Here is a 7,166-nt window from a genome sequence, read left to right as displayed (position 1 = left end):
ATAATCTGATAATAAATCAGATGTCTATTTGTTTAAAGCATATCTATTTTAACATATCTATAAATATATTCAAATAAATAAAATTGGAGTGTCTATTTGTAACATTAAAATAACCACTTTTTACTAAATACATATGGCTGTATACACGGAACATATACCAAAATTACACTTTTGTCTGTCTGTCTGTTTGTTTCGGCTAATCTCCGAAACGGCTGGACCGAATTTGATGGGACTTTTGCCGACAGATAGCTGAGTAACTTAAGCTAATTTCATTTTAGAAATTTATTTATTTTATAACCCTGCGAACTGGAAAATAACTTTTTTTTAAATTCCACGCGGACGAAGCCTGGGCACAGCTAATCTATTTATAGAAGTATAAAGAAATACCCTTTATTGTATACGAAAAAATATATGATAAAAAAAAAATTAAGGTTTTATAAGTTATAAAAAACTTTACAGTCAGAGCAAAAAAAAAACAAAAAAAAACATGATGTTAATTGTAACACTAATCAGGTACATGCATATAATTTATTTTATACTGAATTAATATAGGTACAATCTCTTTAGTAAAAAAATTAATTATCAACATCAGACAACCGTGTAAAAAGTTTACGTACAATAATAAAACATACTAATTATATCGATTACTTCCTTGTCTTTTTTGTGTTGGTAAAAAAAAATAGTAAATCGTTTATTTAATCCAAATATTATTTTACGATGTTTCATCATATCACGTATATCTAGAGCAATGGTTCCTAAACAGTGGCCTGCGGGGCACTTGTGGTACGGGAAGCACCTGAAGTAGTTCGTGGGGTGCACAGTAAGTGAGTATCACGAGAACATAACTAATACTCGTTAACTAAGAATAATTTAGAGTAAGTACTGTGTGGCTATGGTACTAAAGAATATAGCCATCCCTTCTCTTCCCGTGGGTGTCGTAAGAGGTGACTAAGGGATAACACAGTTCCGCTACCACCTTGGAACTTAAAAAGCCGACCGGTGACGGGATAACCATCTAACTGCTGGCTTTGAAATACACAGGCCGAAGACGGGCAGCAGCGTCTTCGGTGCGACAAAGCCAGCCCTGCGGTCACCAACCCGCCTGCCCACCGTGATGACTATGGGCAAAACACATGAGTTCACGTTATTTTTGGCGTAAACTTGTGGAGGCCTATGTCCAGCAGTGGACTGCGATAGGCTGATGCGATGATGTGATGGCAGTTTTTGTTGATATTATCTATACAAATATTATAAAGAGGTAAAATTTCTAACTTTGTTTGTGCCCGTACAACAATGGTGCCCGTAGATCCTCGGTGTCCGTTAAAAAAATAAAAAAAGTGTACAACAGTCATTGATTTATTGAAGGGTTTTTTTGAAGAAAAAACAACAGATGACCTTTCCGTTAACAGAGCGATCTCTTCCAGAAAAACTAGCTTGACAAAGGACAATATTCTACTAATACTAGCTGACCCCGCGAACGTTGTTTTGCCATATATGTTATTAATCCCCCCCCCCCCCCATTATAACTTAGGGGTATGAAAAATAGATATTGGCCGATTCTCAGACCTACCCGAAGTGTACACAAAATTTCAAAAAAATCGGTCCAGCCGTTTCGGAGGAATATGGAAACTATCATTGTGAGACGAGAATTTTAAAAATATAAAAGAGAATAATATAAAAGAAGTACAAACTATCTGTGGTCCATTCTTTCAGCCGCGTATGATATTATATAGCCTATTGCCTTCCTTGGTAAAAGGCCTAAAGAATTTCTCAATAAAAACCCGTAGTTCCTGATATTAGCTCGTCCAAACCAACAAACTTATTACATTAATATAATATGATGGATGAATGGGTGGATGGATTAGTCTTGCGAAAACTACTAAAGTGCTTATAATGAAAATTATTACTTAGATAGCTGAAGATCCTGAGTACCATATAGGCTATTATTTATATGAACATTCTTATGGGATCCGCTAATAATAAATAGGGGTCTCCCCATCTTACTTCGGAGAGCACGTTAAGCTATCGTTCGCGATTGTTATCATATACACCTGATAACGATTGTTACTCATACTTGCCCTACCTTAGTAAAATTAGAAAAAAACATCTTATACCTTACGCATAGCATACATAAAACTTGCAAATAATTAGAAAAAAATAATACTTTCTTATTTATTATTTTTATGCTTTGTATTATGTATGTGTACTCGATAGTTGATATTGTTCTAGGTAACACTAATTGTCACTTCTCTGTGTACACTTCCCTACCGCTTTCACTACGCTGTGTCCTATATGCCCAAAGGTTGTCTGGAACCCGAGTAGAAATTTTTTCGTGTTCCTTTTAGGAAGGACCGGACCGGGCATGCCTGATCTGGACCGGATAAGGTACAAGACGCAGAAGATTTGTCTGGACCTGATCAGGATGAGATGCGATTTCCTGATCGGGTCCAGATCAGAAATCTCATCTCATCCTGATCAGCCGCTTCGGTCCGGTCCTTTTAAAAAACACGAATGAATATTCTTGAAAAAATTGTTAAATAAAAAAAAGCGAATTGATATTATAAACATGTTACTTAACATAATTATTATGATATTTATTTCTGTTTATTTTTTCCAATGTATTATTTATTTATGTTTTTACTTTAAATAGCAATTATTTTTATTTATTTTTATATTATTAATTAATTATTATTATTAATTAAATTTTATTAAAGGGGCCTACTCAAAGCACTGCCTGCAGGGCCCTGCTTGCAGTGCCACTGCCGATCGTATTGTATGTATGCATGCAGGGCCGATATTTTAATTGTTCACCCTGTCGCAGGGCCGCAGTGTCGTTCTGCCAGCCCGACACACGATCTCCCCACTCCGTAAACTGCAATCAGGGACATGTGTAGCTCGGTCGGGCCGATTTAGACCACCATTTTGTTTACGTCGGTACATTGCGACGTGGGTTTGTCTTGTCAGTGGTTGTCATTTAGCAATTAATCAGTTAGTTGGTGGTTAGTTGGTTTGGTTTTATTATATTACTAGCTGACCCGGCGAACTTCGTATCGCCTAACACAAACTTTATCGTCTGGTATTAAAGTTCAAATTGACTTTTAAGTATTATCACAAATCTTTTGTATGGGAGTATAGAAAAGTGTTGTTTTTAGACTTTTTCAGGAAATTTAAATTTTTTTGTTGAATTTTTCTCTCCGTAAGAACCATCCTCGTACTTCAAGGAATATTTTAAAAAAAGAATTAGCGAAATCGGTCCAACCGTTCTCGAGTTTTGCGCTTAGCAACACATTCAGCGATTCATTTTTATATTATAGATTTGTTTGGCTCTGTTTTCTTCAAGAAAAATGAGCCAGGGAGAAAAAGACGTGTGAAAGGACGTAATCTAATTGTATAGGGATTTGCCATGTCTTTGGAAAACTAACCGCGATCATTATCATAACAAAGATATGCGGTCGCAGGCTATGTCGCTTTTACATGAAAAATATAAAACTTTTTTACACCAGTGCTTCCTTTTTTTCTTTTGAACGCTACAAGTACTCAATACAGTCAAACCCAATGCTATTTTTTGGTGTTTGAATAATGTAGGAGCCATTTATAAAAACTGACGAATTTAGGCAAGGACAAAGAGAACACAAGTGAACACGACAACGTATGCCGCGTAAATGATTTGCAGTGCTTTGTGGAGCAACATCCTCTGCGGCAGTAACTGCAAGCAGGCCCTGCAGGCAGTGCTTTGAGTAGGCCCCTTAAAACGAAATTCCTTACGGCAGGCTTGACATTTGGCTGGGCGAACGACTTGAAAAAAATGTGATACTAAAACTGTAAAAAAAATATATAACAGAAGTGACGTAATATCAGTCACACGACTGTATAATATGACATTTGTAAAACTAAAATATTACTAGTAAACTTTTTTTTTTAAATTATTTATGTAATTTTATACTGTCGACAAAAATAAATAGACACGTGTTTTTTTATTTCAGATAAGTTTGAATTATTATTATTATTATTATTTTGTTTGATTTATTTTATTTTAAGGTATTTGTTATTTTCTCAAGTACTAAATTTCCTAAATACTTTTATGTAATTAATTAAAAACCAATCAACAAAATTAAAAAAAAATCAAGAACTAGAAAATATATATAAAGTTCAACATTTTTTTTCAAATTGTGTTGCTTCTATACTATCCGAATGAACTTCGTTCCTACCTGGTATCCCATGACACCACATAATTTTTATTAACTTCTTATAATTAACTACTAATTAACTACTTCGTACTACTTACGACTGCTCCACTGTCTAGAAATGGACTCCCTGCTAGACTGTACTGATAACTGCATATACAGACGCACTTCGTGAACTGTGAACGTGTTTCGTGTAGTATAAGGGAAACCCTTGTCCGTTTGGAGAGTTAACCTGCCTAATTTTTGTAATCGAGTAGTATTCGTTAAAGTTATTTAAACGTTAGCTTTATTTTATTTTTGTAACACATTTTGTTTAGACTTCCGATAAAAGCTTGTAAGTAATTGTTACTGTATTTTTTATTTTACTAAGTGCGCTTAAAAACATTGATAGCGCGATTCAGGCTCAGTTCGCGTAATTTCTTTCAGGCTATCCTGATCTGAACCGGACCGGGTCCTGATCCAGTATGTCTTACCATACTTGACTATATTTTACATTAGGCTATCCTGATCTGGACCGGCCGGGTCCTGATCCAGTGTGCCCTACCATACTTGATTATAATTTACATCAGGCTATCTTTGTCTGGACCAGACCTGGTCCTGATAGAGCTTGCCAGATCTGGCATGCCTCATTCTATCCTGAACCGGTCCAGATACATGATCTGGTTGAGCTTGACCATTTTTCTAGTCGGGGTGAGCGTAAAGCAATAAGTCATCCTTTTCCGTACATGCCGCCGGCGTTCATCGATTTATTATACGTTGCCACGTCAAAAGCGATTGTGGTTTAAACCGCATGACTGAATTAAATCTTCTTTAGTTGTCCCTACAGTAATATACGAAACGTAACTCTCTCTCTTTCTATTTTCACTAAATTATATCTCAGTTTAACTTCCGTTCGCCTTACCCGATCACACTTTTCATAACGCTCTCGTCACGCATTTGTCACTCCCCAAGTCAAGCATACGAAAAAAGGTTTACTTCAAAAATATTTTTTATTTGATAGACGTGTAATATGGCAACATCTCTCTCTTTCTATCTTGTAATAAAAATCGTTTATAATAATAATTTATTATTAGTATAGTCAAAATTGCGTTTATCTTTATAAGCGGAATTTAATATATAAAATAGTTTTCGTCGAAATCGTTTATGGAATAAAACGGATGACGTAAATGAATTGAGAATAGTGAGCTGTTATTAACTGCGTAATAGTAATATAAAAACGAAAAACAACCTTCGCTTCCTTTTATTTTTAGTTTTAATAACTAATGGCTGACAGACCCCTGTGAATGAGAGGGATCAGAGCTTAATCCACCACGCTGCTCCAATGCGGGTTGGCAGATATTCCCTAATAAGAGTAACGATCGCTATCAGGTGTACATGTTAACAACCGGGACCGACGGCTTAGCGTGCTCTCCGAGGCACGATGGGGAGACCCACAAAGACTGCAGGATCAATATCATCAATATCGTTTTATGAACAGCTTTGTTACAATAGGTATAAGAATCAACAAATTGTAATATTTCCACATTGAAATAAAGTTCGAAATAATAATAATAATAAGTTTATTTCAGACAAGGTCCATACAATGAAAACAACAGTATACAAAATAATCAGCATAGAAAAAAAAAACAGAAATAAACATAACATACATAACATAACGCACTATAGAAATAGAACATAACATAGTATACTATATACCTATTTACACTTAAAAACTTTTAAATTAATAATTAACACTTAAGTTGCTCGTTCATACACTTTTGTGGCATCCTGTTGGGTAAAGCGGTTACTTTTTTAACCGACTTCCAAAAAAGGAAGAGGTTCTGAATTCAACTGTGTTTTTTTTTTTGTGGAAACGAAATCTGACGAGTAGTATTTTGAACTATTTAATGATTGTTCCTAACTACGGTTTGTGTTTCGTATATTATGCCCAAAGGTTGTCTGGAAGTGATCACTCTTTCAGTGATAAAAACGCCTTTGTAAATGTTTATGTTATTATTTTGTTGTTGATTTTAATGGTGTACAATAAAGAGCATCATTATTATTATTATTATGATAACCAACTGACCTCGTGAACATCGTACCCATTTTTTTTTTAATTTTCAATTAAACAAACCTTGTCCTGACAAAAAAAAACACAAAAATAAAAACAGGAATCCAATTTGGTGCAGTCGCTCGGACGCTATGCACGTAGGTACATAAATTTCAGCGATTTCTATATCTATATATATATATATATATATATATATATAGATTATATTAAGTTTCTTGAAACTAATTACAAAATACTTCAGTCCTGTAAAATAGTATTTTGTGTTTGTGTCTGTAAAGTTCTGTAAAATACTATTTTTTATATGTCTAGAATTCGCAAAAAATAAAATGCTTTTTTATTTTATTTTTTTATTTCTAAATTTGTTATATGTTACATACAAGCACGTTTTTTTATTTATGATATAAACAACCTAATGCACGTTTTAGGTAAAAATCAATTTACAGACTGATATACATATTAATTTATTTCGCTTTAATTTATTACATATGTATATAAATATCAAATCCGCGACCCCGACATAGAAAACAGGGTCACTTAAAACTACGTCAACGTTTTAATTACAATTAAACTAATTAATTTAATTGTCGTTATAAATCCAACGTGAATAGCGGATCTTTAAAAGTTCTTTTCTTAAAAATGAAAAATTCTTTGTTACTTGACGTTATATTACGTCATGTTGTGATCCCTATATCTATCTTTCTATACTAATAAATGGAGCTATAATGAGAAAAGATATATGAGATAAGAAGAGATATAAGAATACTAATAATGGAGGAGCCGGTTTTTTTTCGGTTATACTGCTAAACCTACTGTTTGTTATCAAAACGTAGCTATATTTACGTTTTGATAACTTTACTACACATAAATATTTAACAAAATTTTATTTTTTATTTTACTGAGGTAGGGCGATAAATATTTTTTTCGAAATTTTG

The sequence above is a fragment of the Melitaea cinxia genome, chromosome 30 (genome assembly GCF_905220565.1).
Source record: "Melitaea cinxia chromosome 30, ilMelCinx1.1, whole genome shotgun sequence".
NCBI lineage: Eukaryota > Metazoa > Arthropoda > Insecta > Lepidoptera > Nymphalidae > Melitaea > Melitaea cinxia.
The sequence above is the reverse complement of the archived record's forward strand: the minus strand, read 5'-3'. Positions refer to the sequence as shown.